The sequence below is a fragment of the Cherax quadricarinatus genome, chromosome 7, assembly GCF_038502225.1.
Source record: "Cherax quadricarinatus isolate ZL_2023a chromosome 7, ASM3850222v1, whole genome shotgun sequence".
NCBI classification, from domain to species: Eukaryota; Metazoa; Arthropoda; class Malacostraca; order Decapoda; family Parastacidae; genus Cherax; species Cherax quadricarinatus.
Window position 1 is genome coordinate 23,019,236 of NC_091298.1, and position 13,333 is coordinate 23,032,568.

Below are 13,333 nucleotides of genomic sequence, written 5' to 3' on the forward strand. Positions count from 1 at the left end.
ATGGCCCCTGAACACCTTCCATGGTCCCTGAACACCCATCATGGCCCCTGAACACCTACCATGGTCCCTGAACACCTACCATGGTCCCTGAACACCTATCATGGCCCCTGAACACCTATCATGGCCCCTGAACACCTAGCATGGCCCCTGAACACCTATCATGGCCCCTGAACACCTATCATGGCCCCTGAACACCTACCATGGCCCATGAACACCTACCATGGTCCCTGAACACCTACCATGGTCCCTGAACACCTACCATGGTCCCTGAACACCTATCATGGTCCCTGAACACCTACCATGGCCCCTGAACACCTACCATGGTCCCTGAACACCTATCATGGCCCCTGAACACCTACCATGGTCCCTGAACACCTACCATGGTCCCTGAACACCTACCATGGTCCCTGAACACCTACCATGGCCCCTGAACACCTACCATGGCCCCTGAACACCTATCATGGCCCCTGAACACCTATCATGGCCCCTGAACACCTACCATGGCCCCTGAACACCTATCATGGCCCCTGAACACCCACCATGGTCCCTGAACACCTATCATGGCCCCTGAACACCTATCATGGCCCCTGAACACCTACCCTGGTCCCTGAACACCTATCATGGCCCCTAAACACCTATCATGGCCCCTGAACACCTATCATGGCCCCTGAACACCTATCATGGCCCCTGAACACCTACCATGGCCCCTGAACACCTACCATGGCCCCTGAACACCTATCATGGCCCCTGAACACCTATCATGGCCCCTGAACACCTATCATGGCCCCTGAACACCTACCATGGTCCCTGAACACCCATCATGGCCCCTGAACACCTACCATGGTCCCTGAACACCTATCATGGCCCCTGAACACCTATCATGGCCCCTGAACACCTACCATGGCCCCTGAACACCTATCATGGCCCCTGAACACCTATCATGGCCCCTGAACACCTATCATGGCCCCTGAACACCTACCATGGCCCCTGAACACCTACCATGGTCCCTGAACACCTTCCATGGTCCCTGAACACCTACCATGGTCCCTGAACACCTACCATGGTCCCTGAACACCTTCCATGGTCCCTGAACACCTACCATGGCCCCTGAACACCTACCATGGTCCCTGAACACCTATCATGGCCCCTGAACACCTACCATGGTCCCTGAACACCTACCATGGTCCCTGAACACCTACCATGGCCCCTGAACACCTACCATGGTCCCTGAACACCTACCATGGCCCCTGAACACCTATCATGGCCCCTGAACACCTATCATGGCCCCTGAACACCTACCATGGCCCCTGAACACCTATCATGGCCCCTGAACACCCACCATGGTCCCTGAACACCTATCATGGCCCCTGAACACCTATCATGGCCCCTGAACACCTACCATGGTCCCTGAACACCTATCATGGCCCCTGAACACCTATCATGGTCCCTGAACACCTATCATGGCCCCTGAACACCTATCATGGCCCCTGAACACCTACCATGGCCCCTGAACACCTATCATGGCCCCTGAACACCTACCATGGTCCCTGAACACCTATCATGGCCCCTGAACACCTACCATGGTCCCTGAACACCTGCCATGGCCCCTGAACACCTATCATGGCCCCTGAACACCTACCATGGTCCCTGAACACCTATCATGGCCCCTGATCACCTATCATGGTCCCTGAACACCTATCATGGCCCCTGAACACCTATCATGGCCCCTGAACACCTACCATGGCCCCTGAACACCTATCATGGCCCCTGAACACCTACCATGGTCCCTGAACACCTATCATGGCCCCTGAACACGTAGCAAAAATATTTTCCAAGAGATCTTTCCTTTTAGTTTTAAAATTGTCATTTTTAAAGAAATATTTTTTCTCAGATCATGTTATTAAGGTAACAGCCAGGTAACACCAGGTAACACCCAGGTAACACCCAGGTAACACCCAGGTAACACCCAGGTAACACCAGGTAACACCCAGGTAACACCAGGTAACACCCAGGTAACACCAGGTAACACCCAGGTAACACCAGGTAACACCCAGGTAACACCAGGTAACACCCAGGTAACACCAGGTAACACCAGGTAACACCAGGTAACACCCAGGTAACACCCAGGTAACACCAGGTAACACCCAGGTAACAGCCAGGAAACATCCAGGTAACACCCAGGTAACAGCCAGGTAACACCCAGGTAACACCCAGGTAACACCAGGTAACACCCAGGTAACACCAGGTAACACCCAGGTAACACCCAGGTAACACCAGGTAACACCCAGGTAACACCAGGTAACACCCAGGTAACACCAGGTAACACCCAGGTAACACCAGGTAACACCCAGGTAATACCAGGTAACATCCAGGTAACAGCCAGGTAACATCCAGGTAACACCCAGGTAACAGCCAGATAACAGCCAGATAACACCCATGTAACACCCATGTAACACCCAGGTAACAGCCAGGTAACACCCAGGTAACACCCAGGTAACACCCTTGTAACACCCAGGTAACACCCATGTAACAGCCAGGTAACAGCCAGGTAACAGCCAGGTAACAGCCAGGTAACACCCAGGTAACAGCCAGGTAGCAGCCAGGTAACAGCCAGGTAACATCCAGGTAACACCCAGGTAACACCCAGGTAACACCCAGGTAACAGCCAGGTAACAGCCAGGTAACACACAGGTAACACCCGGGTAACAGCCAGGTAACAGCCAGGTAACAGCCAGGTAACAGCCAGGTAACAGCCAGGTAACAACCAGGTAACAGCCAGGTAATAGCCAGGTAACACCCAGGTAACACCCAAGTAACAGCCAGGTAACACCCAGGTAACACCCAGGTAACAGCCAGGTAACAGCCAGGTAACTGCTAGGTAATACCCAAGTAACACCTAGGTAACACCCAGGTAACAGCTAGGTACCACCCAGGTAACACTCGCGTAACACCTAGGTAACACCCAAGTAACACCTAGGCAACAGCCAGGTAACACCCAGGTAACACCCAGGTAACAGCCAGGTAACAGCCAAGTAACACCCAGGTAACAGCCAGGTAACAGCCAGGTAACAGCCAGGTAACAGCCAGGTAACACCCAGGTAACACCCAGGTAACACCCAGGTAACACCCAGGTAACACCCAGGCAACACCCAGGTAACACCCAGGTAACACCCAGGTAACAGCCAAGTAACACCCAGGTAACAGCCAGGTAACAGCCAGGTAACAGCCAGGTAACAGCCAGGTAATAGCCAGGTAACACCCAGGTAACACCCAGGTAACACCCAAGTAACAGCCAGGTAACACCCAGGTAACACCCAGGTAACACCCAGGTAACAGCCAGGTAACAGCCAGGTAACTGCTAGGTAATACCCAAGTAACACCTAGGTAACAGCTAGGTACCACCCAGGTAACACTCGCGTAACACCTAGGTAACACCCAATAAACACCTAGGCAACAGCCAGGTAACACCCAGGTAACAGCTAGGTAACAGCCAGGTAACATCCAGGTAACAGCCAGGTAACAGCCAGGTAACACTCAGCTAACAGCCAGGTAACACCCAAGTAACAGCTATGTAGCACCCAGGTAACAGCAATGTAACAGCCAGGCAACAGCAATGTATCAGCTGGGTAACAGCCAGGTAACAGCAATGTAACAGCCAGGTAACAACAATGTATCAGCTGGGTAACAGCCAGGTAGCAGCAATGTAACAGCCAGGTAACACCCAGGTAACAGCAATGTATCAGCTGGGTAACAGCCAGGTGGCAGCAATGTAACAGCCAGGTAACACCCAGGTAACAGCAATGTATCAGCTGGGTAACAGCCAGGTGGCAGCAATGTAACAGCCAGGTAACACCCAGGTAACAGAAATGTATCAGCTGGGTAACAGCCAGGTAACAGCCAGGTAACACCCAGGTAACAGAAATGTATCAGCTGGGTAACAGCCAGGTAGCAGCAATGTAACAGCCAGGTAACACCCAGGTAACAGAAATGTATCAGCTGGGTAACAGCCAGGTAACAGCCAGGTAACAGCCAGGTAACACAGACATCATCCCCTCCACCAATAATTTCCCGATGAATCGTCTAGTGCTCTGTACGTAGTAATTTTTCTCACGTTCAAGAATAGTTAAAATATTTTTTTAGTTCTGGATACTCGATGTTGCTTAAGCATCAGGAAATACAATGCATTTGCAGTGTTATATAGAGAAAGTTAGTGTGTCACCAGTAACTAATCTGAAGGTTTCATTGAAATCCTGGAGTCGACTCCGGGCTGAGGGACAGATTACTTCCAACTTCTCCTCATCTACCACCTTTCTCAGCATGGGACTGAAGAAGCCACTGCGTAGCAAAATGTTTCCAGAATAAAGATACCTAAATATTGTACAAGTGTCTCACTTATCAACTTGTCGGTTTTGTAAACCACTTATTCAAAATCCTCAGTCACACCGGGTATACCCACTCAGCAAGAAGTGTATCTCTCTCAGTGTACTGATACTGACAGCTTACCTTAATCCTTATTTTAGCGATCAAAGTACTGCCCGATAAAGGGTTTAAATTGAACTTCATGTAGTTGATAGACTCTAAGCCCCATAAACCAACCAACCATCCATGATACGTTAAGTTAACACTAACTCATTATCACTTTGTCAACTGAAGCATCACTGTCAACTGAAGCATCACTGTCAACTGAAGTATCACTGTCAATTTGTCTGTCAATCATGAATCACTGATCTTTGTTAGTTATCACAGGAGAGAATCATCGGTTCAGCTCATCTACCTCTGCACGAGTGTTATTATGAGTTATAACTCACAAGTAGTCATTACTACGCTGTCTCACCCTACAGCAATGTATCATGAGAGTGGAGGAATGAGGAAGAATCCAGGAGGAGGAGGACGAGGAGGAGGTTGGGTGGGGGACGTGGCGAAGGTTGAACACAGGCGAGAGAGATTATATTAGGGAGAGGGAAGACATGCAAATAAATCAGGGGGAATAAGGAAAGGATGGAATAAATGAAGGGAATAGGGTAAAATGTAAGGATAATCGTAACTCAGAGTTTGCACAGGGAAAGTGTAATGAAACACCAGTCAAAATTATTTACAGCTAGAAGGGAGGGGGAAGGGATGGAGGAAACACCTAGATTACAAACTCAGTTACGAAAACAAATTTTTATTTGCGAAACTCAAAGCTCTCTGCACGAATAACTAAAATTATAGATTTAAAATATAATGATTGAGATTATACATTGATGTGACCAAGATTTTAATGTTCAAAAGAGGGGGGAAAAATTCCTTACAATTTGGCTAAGTCTGGCAAAGATAATGTGCATTATTATTATTATTATTATTATTATTATTATTATTATTAAAAATAATATTAATGCACATTAATATACACAAATAACCCGCACATAGAAGAGAGGACTTTGTAAATGGTCCAAGTTGGACCGAAACGTCGTTGTAAGCTCCTCTCTTTTATGTGCGGGTTATTTGTGTATCGTTCCAGTCACGGTATTGTGCCTTTTTGTTATTTACACATTAATATAATTATTATATGCATGAGGAAACAATCCTGGAGAATGGGAAATAATTAGACATGATCCTGAGGTTGGGAGGGCAGCTCCTCCAGTTTTTTGGATCAAAAGCACTCTGGCAGGAATCCAGGAAGTCTCTTGGAAGAAAAATGATGTGTAACATACAGAACAGAGAATTTTTAGCAAATGAAATTTGCATATGTTGAGTACTGGATGCGTAATTTGAAATTTACAATGTCTTCAGCGTTCTTAGGTCTTGTTAGGCTGATCATTCTCATCCAGTGCGGTGCATTGACGCTGGAGTGCTCTTGATTTAAGGAATCAGAGCAATGTCCCCCCTTCTCCTCCGCTTCCTTGGCTGGAGATTGATTGCCTTGTACTCCCGGGGCTTTGCATGGCTCTCACGGATTTAACGCTTCTCCAGGATTATATTGGTAGTTGATTATTGTTGTCCAGCCTGAAGCTGGTACAAGCTTAATATAACGTGTGTGTGTGTGTGTGTGTGTGTGTGTGTGTGTGTGTGTGTGTGTGTGTGTGTGTGTGTGTGTGTGTGTGTGTGTGTGTGTGTGTGCGCGCGCGCGCTCACCTAATTTTGGTAGCAAGGTTCGATTCATAGCTCCTGGCCCCGCCTCTTCACATGTCGCTAATAGGTCCACACTCTCCCTGCTCCATGAGCCTTATCGTACCTCTTCTTAAAACTATGTATTGTTCCTGGCTCCACCACATTTCCCAGACTGTTCCATTTCCTGACAACTCTATGACTGAAGAAATACTTCCAAACATCCCTGTGACTCATCTGAGTCCTCAACTTCCAATTGTGACCCCTTATTTCTGTGTCCCATCTCTGGAACATCCAGTCTTTCTCCACCTTGTCAGCCCTCAGAATTTTATATGTCGTTATCATGCCCCCCCCCCCTATCTCTCCTGTCCTCCAGTGTCGTCAGGTTGATTTCCCTTAATCTCTCCTCGTAGGACATGCTCCATAGCTCTAGGACTAGTCTTGTTGCAAACCTTTGCACTTTCTCTAATTTCTTGACGTACTTGACCAGATGTGGGTTCCATACTGGTGCTGCATACTCCAACATGGGCCTGACGCACACGGTGTACAGAGTCTTGAACAATTCCTTATTTTGTGTGTGTGTGTGTGTGTGTGTGTGTGTGTGTGTGTGTGTGTGTGTGTGTGCGCGTGCGCGCGCATGCTTTTGTGTGTGTAAGTTGAAGGTTTACAGTAGCCATCAGTTTTGAAATTGGAGTATTCTTGATGTTAGTAAACAGGTGAATTGAAGCTACTGGTTGACAGACTTAAGTGACTCTTAGTGTTGAGGCAGAACTTTCGGCTCTCAAGGGAAGGACTCGCGGTCAATCACACGAGTAGAGGTTTAGGAGCAAGTCTTATACCTGTTTTACCCCTTTAATCTAATGGTAAATATCGCTCTGAGTGTTACTGGACTGTTGCGGGTGCCATGCTATGCGATGAAATATGTATTAAACATAACTGAGCATGGATATAAACGGAGGGGGAATAACAGTTCTTAGTCTCCATTTGGTGGGTTGTTACACGTATTAAGATTCTTTTGACTTCTGTTTGCAACGAGATGAATATTTCGTGTGTAGTGTTTGGATTCAGTCATACCTCTCTCTACGATAGTTTAACTCTGAGGTTGAGAGCGCAATTGTAGCTATTAATCATACAATTCAGTACAGTTGATCTTGATAGCACTCTTGTTTAGCTTGTTGTACCTCAGTACTCCAGAACATGGGAGAAGAAAATCCCCAGTGTGTCTACTGGGTAGGGGAACCCCTGCAGCCATAACCTAGACTGTTAGGTAAAAGAATACAGATGCAACTAATGTGACATTTTATGGTGGTAACGTTTTCATTCCTGGAGGGCGAAACGTTGCCACAAAATATCACATTACTTGCATTTGTGTCCTTTTACTTAACATTTTGCCGGTAATTCTACCATTATTACCAAGACCTAGACTGGAGCCAGTTACTGGAGGTGTCGACACAAACTGTCTTGATCTGACACTCCACCCCGGCTCTCTCGCGCTCTCCCCCCCCCCTTTGAAGCTTTTATCATGAAATTATGAATGTCTCAAAAAATGAGACGAAGCCCCGAGTGATCACCTAACAGGTGAACAGGGAGTTCCCGAGAGGAACCCCTCGTTCGTCTTTAGGTCACCCGAGGTAAGGTAACCTAAAAAAAAAAAAAGCTGTAACCACATTAACTATCACTCACTACTTGTCTTGCCGAAATTGTGCAGACTTACACAATCCAAAATAAGGCTCAGAGTGCAGCTAATTACCTCGCAACAGGTGCAGGAGGCAGGTAAGTCCCTCACCTATTACCTTTTCCTGCTATCTTGTCAATCTGTACTTCACAATAAATTAACATTTTAGCACATTTTTCTGTACTTTTTAAATATTTCACATATTTTTAAAAAATGATATGAAAAGTCCATAAAAAATGTATATTTCATATGATTTTTTGAAAACAAGTGAAACATTAAAAAAAAATAATTAGAATGTGCTAAAATGTTATTTTATTGCACTGCATATTTCGACGATTGTAGATGTAAAAAAAATAATGGGAATAACGTGACATAAAAACTACATAGACACGCACATGCATATATATATATACATACATCTAGGTTTTTCTCCTTTTTCTAAATAGCTCTTGTTCTTTTTATTTCTTCTATTGTCCATGGGGAAGTGGAAAAGAATCTTTCCTCCGTAAGCCATGCGTGTCGTATGAGGCGACTAAAATGCCGGGAGCAATGGGCTAGTAACCCCTTCTCCTGTATACAATTACTAAAAAAGAGAAGAAGAAAAACTTTATAAAACTGGGTTGCTTAAATGTGCGTGGATGTAGTGCGGATGACAAGAAACAGATGATTGCTGATGTTATGAATGAGAAGAAGTTGGATGTCCTGGCCCTAAGCGAAACAAAGCTGAAGGGGGTAGGAGAGTTTCAGTGGGGGGAAATAAATGGGATTAAATCTGGAGTATCTGAGAGAGTTAGAGCAAAGGAAGGGGTAGCAGTAATGTTAAATGATCAGTTATGGAAGGAGAAAAGAGAATATGAATGTGTAAATTCAAGAATTATGTGGATTAAAGTAAAGGTTGGATGCGAGAAGTGGGTCATAATAAGCGTGTATGCACCTGGAGAAGAGAGGAATGCAGAGGAGAGAGAGAGATTTTGGGAGATGTTAAGTGAATGTATAGGAGCCTTTGAACCAAGTGAGAGAGTAATTGTGGTAGGGGACTTGAATGCTAAAGTAGGAGAAACTTTTAGAGAGGGTGTGGTAGGTAAGTTTGGGGTGCCAGGTGTAAATGATAATGGGAGCTCTTTGATTGAACTTTGTATAGAAAGGGGTTTAGTTATAGGTAATACATATTTTAAGAAAAAGAGGATAAATAAGTATACACGATATGATGTAGGGCGAAATGACAGTAGTTTGTTGGATTATGTATTGGTAGATAAAAGACTGTTGAGTAGACTTCAGGATGTACATGTTTATAGAGGGGCCACAGATATATCAGATCACTTTCTAGTTGTAGCTACACTGAGAGTAAAAGGTAGATGGGATACAAGGAGAATAGAAGCATCAGGGAAGAGAGAGGTAAAGGTTTATAAACTAAAAGAGGAGGCAGTTAGGGTAAGATATAAACAGCTATTGGAGGATAGATGGGCTAATGAGAGCATAGGCAATGGGGTCGAAGAGGTATGGGGTAGGTTTAAAAATGTAGTGTTAGAGTGTTCAGCAGAAGTTTGTGGTTACAGGAAAGTGGGTGCAGGAGGGAAGAGGAGCGATTGGTGGAATGATGATGTAAAGAGAGTAGTAAGGGAGAAAAAGTTAGCATATGAGAAGTTTTTACAAAGTAGAAGTGATGCAAGGAGGGAAGAGTATATGGAGAAAAAGAGAGAAGTTAAGAGAGTGGTGAAGCAATGTAAAAAGAGAGCAAATGAGAGAGTGGGTGAGATGTTATCAACAAATTTTGTTGAAAATAAGAAAAAGTTTTGGAGTGAGATTAACAAGTTAAGAAAGCCTAGAGAACAAATGGATTTGTCAGTTAAAAATAGGAGAGGAGAGTTATTAAATGGAGAGTTAGAGGTATTGGGAAGATGGAAGGAATATTTTGAGGAATTGTTAAATGTTGATGAAGATAGGGAAGCTGTGATTTCGTGTATAGGGCAAGGAGGAATAACATCTTGTAGGAGTGAGGAAGAGCCAGTTGTGAGTGTGGGGGAAGTTCGTGAGGCAGTAGGTAAAATGAAAGGGGGTAAGGCAGCCGGGATTGATGGGATAAAGATAGAAATGTTAAAAGCAGGTGGGGATATAGTTTTGGAGTGGTTGGTGCAATTATTTAATAAATGTATGGAAGAGGGTAAGGTACCTAGGGATTGGCAGAGAGCATGCATAGTTCCTTTGTATAAAGGCAAAGGGGATAAAAGAGAGTGCAAAAATTATAGGGGGATAAGTCTGTTGAGTGTACCTGGTAAAGTGTATGGTAGAGTTATAATTGAAAGAATTAAGAGTAAGACGGAGAATAGGATAGCAGATGAACAAGGAGGCTTTAGGAAAGGTAGGGGGTGTGTGGACCAGGTGTTTACAGTGAAACATATAAGTGAACAGTATTTAGATAAGGCTAAAGAGGTCTTTGTGGCATTTATGGATTTGGAAAAGGCGTATGACAGGGTGGATAGGGGGGCAATGTGGCAGATGTTGCAAGTGTATGGTGTAGGAGGTAGGTTACTGAAAGCAGTGAAGAGTTTTTACGAGGATAGTGAGGCTCAAGTTAGAGTATGTAGGAAAGAGGGAAATTTTTTCCCAGTAAAAGTAGGCCTTAGACAAGGATGTGTGATGTCACCGTGGTTGTTTAATATATTTATAGATGGGGTTGTAAGAGAAGTAAATGCGAGGGTCTTGGCAAGAGGCGTGGAGTTAAAAGATAAAGAATCACACACAAAGTGGGAGTTGTCACAGCTGCTCTTTGCTGATGACACTGTGCTCTTGGGAGATTCTGAAGAGAAGTTGCAGAGATTGGTGGATGAATTTGGTAGGGTGTGCAAAAGAAGAAAATTAAAGGTGAATACAGGAAAGAGTAAGGTTATGAGGATAACAAAAAGATTAGGTGATGAAAGATTGAATATCAGATTGGAGGGAGAGAGTATGGAGGAGGTGAACGTATTCAGATATTTGGGAGTGGACGTGTCAGCGGATGGGTCTATGAAAGATGAGGTGAATCATAGAATTGATGAGGGAAAAAGAGTGAGTGGTGCACTTAGGAGTCTGTGGAGACAAAGAACTTTGTCCTTGGAGGCAAAGAGGGGAATGTATGAGAGTATAGTTTTACCAACGCTCTTATATGGGTGTGAAGCGTGGGTGATGAATGTTGCAGCGAGGAGAAGGCTGGAGGCAGTGGAGATGTCATGTCTGAGGGCAATGTGTGGTGTGAATATAATGCAGAGAATTCGTAGTTTGGAAGTTAGGAGGAGGTGCGGGATTACCAAAACTGTTGTCCAGAGGGCTGAGGAAGGGTTGTTGAGGTGGTTCGGACATGTAGAGAGAATGGAGCGAAACAGAATGACTTCAAGAGTGTATCAGTCTGTAGTGGAAGGAAGGCGGGGTAGGGGTCGGCCTAGGAAGGGTTGGAGGGAGGGGGTAAAGGAGGTTTTGTGTGCGAGGGGCTTGGACTTCCAGCAGGCATGCGTGAGCGTGTTTGATAGGAGTGAATGGAGACAAATGGTTTTTAATACTTGACGTGCTGTTGGAGTGTGAGCAAAGTAACATTTATGAAGGGATTCAGGGAAACCGGCAGGCCGGACTTGAGTCCTGGAGATGGGAAGTACAGTGCCTGCACTCTGAAGGATGGGTGTTAATGTTGCAGTTTAAAAACTGTAGTGTAAAGCACCCTTCTGGCAAGACAGTGATGGAGTGAATGATGGTGAAAGTTTTTCTTTTTCGGGCCACCCTGCCTTGGTGGGAATCGGCCGGTGTGATAATAAAAAAAAAAATAAAAAAAAAAACTACATGAAATATTTTACCCTCGCTAGTCCGACTCTCGTTCCCAAAAATAATACGCTAACAACTAATTCGCAATTCGCAGAGGAAATCTGAAACATTTTGGTCCATCCTGGACCACTGTCAAGACAGAAACATTATCAAGTCACTCCATGAGAGACAAAAACGTCGTCTAAAGTTGCCTCTGCGATGTTAAGGTTGCGAGTTATTACAGCCACGATATTTTGACTTTCACTCTTTAAAATGCTGTAACAGTATTTACGTGAATTGTACGAAATTATTCATGTCTTTTATTTGCACCCCCCCCCCTTCATTTTTCTTTCTTTCATTTTGTCTTTATTCATTTTTTAACTTCGTTGTTTTTTCGTCTGTTTCCTGCTTCTTCTCGTTCGCTATGTATTTTTCCCCAAAATAGGAAAAGTTATACTTTTCCCATTTTTTCCTCCTGTCTTAATATAGAATTCATTGCCTGTGGGAAATTTCCTCTGTGGGTAATGAACCTTTCTCGGTTCATTCCACTTGTCTGCCCCGCTGAGTAATGATCCACACCTTTCCAGTTTTCCAGCAGACGAATATACTCAACACAGCTCCAGGTCTCTTTCCATCTAACAAGAAAGCACTTAAAATAGCTCTGGCTCTGCTTCCAGAGACCTTTCAGTAATTTTCCAGAACCCTCCTAAATGTTTTTCCAGAGCCCTGCCAATGTTCTTCCAGATCCTTTCCAGAGTTCTTCCGGAGTCCTGCCATTGCTCTTTCAGTCATGAGCACCGCAAAGAGGAGGCACATTTGTTTCAGTTTATATTGTATCCAGTAGCTTCAGTTCAACGGATCATGCAAACATTCATCACAGTTCCAGGTGTCTCTCATGCACCCACGTAAATATCTACTTTGAGAGCGTATGTAGGTCTGCCACCGCTCTGAGGGACTGTATGTCCCGCGGTGTTGTTGTAACCTTTTTCATATTCATTATTACAGGACATATATCCGTTAACAGTACAGCTGATAAAATCCCTTGTGGAAGACGCTTCTCAGCATATCATACGCCGTATATTGTCTTATTAACACAAGAAAACGACAGTGTTATGATGGACCACAGTAGATAGGCTACAGGGCTTCCTCGACTACACTCGTATTTTGTGACAAATAAAGAAGGATGTGTGAGGTGTGCTGCCAATGTTTACATCCTCCCCTCCCAACATCATCTGATCCTTATTCTAAATTCTGTCACTGAAATCTTTGGTTATAATCATAACCATAAATTTTAAGGAGTGGACTGGTGAGCCAGCGGAAGGTCTCGGTCAGATAACCAAAAGCTCCAGCTGTGGATCATCATGTGATTAAGACCCGCGTCAGGGAAACACTTGTGCTATTTCCTGACAAACCTTACCTAACCTAATTTATCACTGAAAATGTGAGGAGAAATAATACTGCATTCTTATGAGGGTGTTAGATAAAGCCTAGTTTCCTTTAGGTGGCCCATGGCCTGATGGGAAAAGCTCTTGCTTCACGCGATGAGGGTCCGTGGATGACACCCGAATTGCCATGACACTGTACTCCATTGAAGACACTTCAAAACTCCAAGCGGACATCAACCAAATCTTTAAATGAGCCGCAGAAAACAATATGAATTTCAATGAAGAGAAATTTTAACTATGCGGATATGGAAAAACCTGAGGAAATTAAAGTTTTATCAGGGTATAAAACAAATTCTAACTAAACAATAGAGCAAAACACTAATGTGAAGGACCTGGGAGTGATAATGTCAGAGAATCT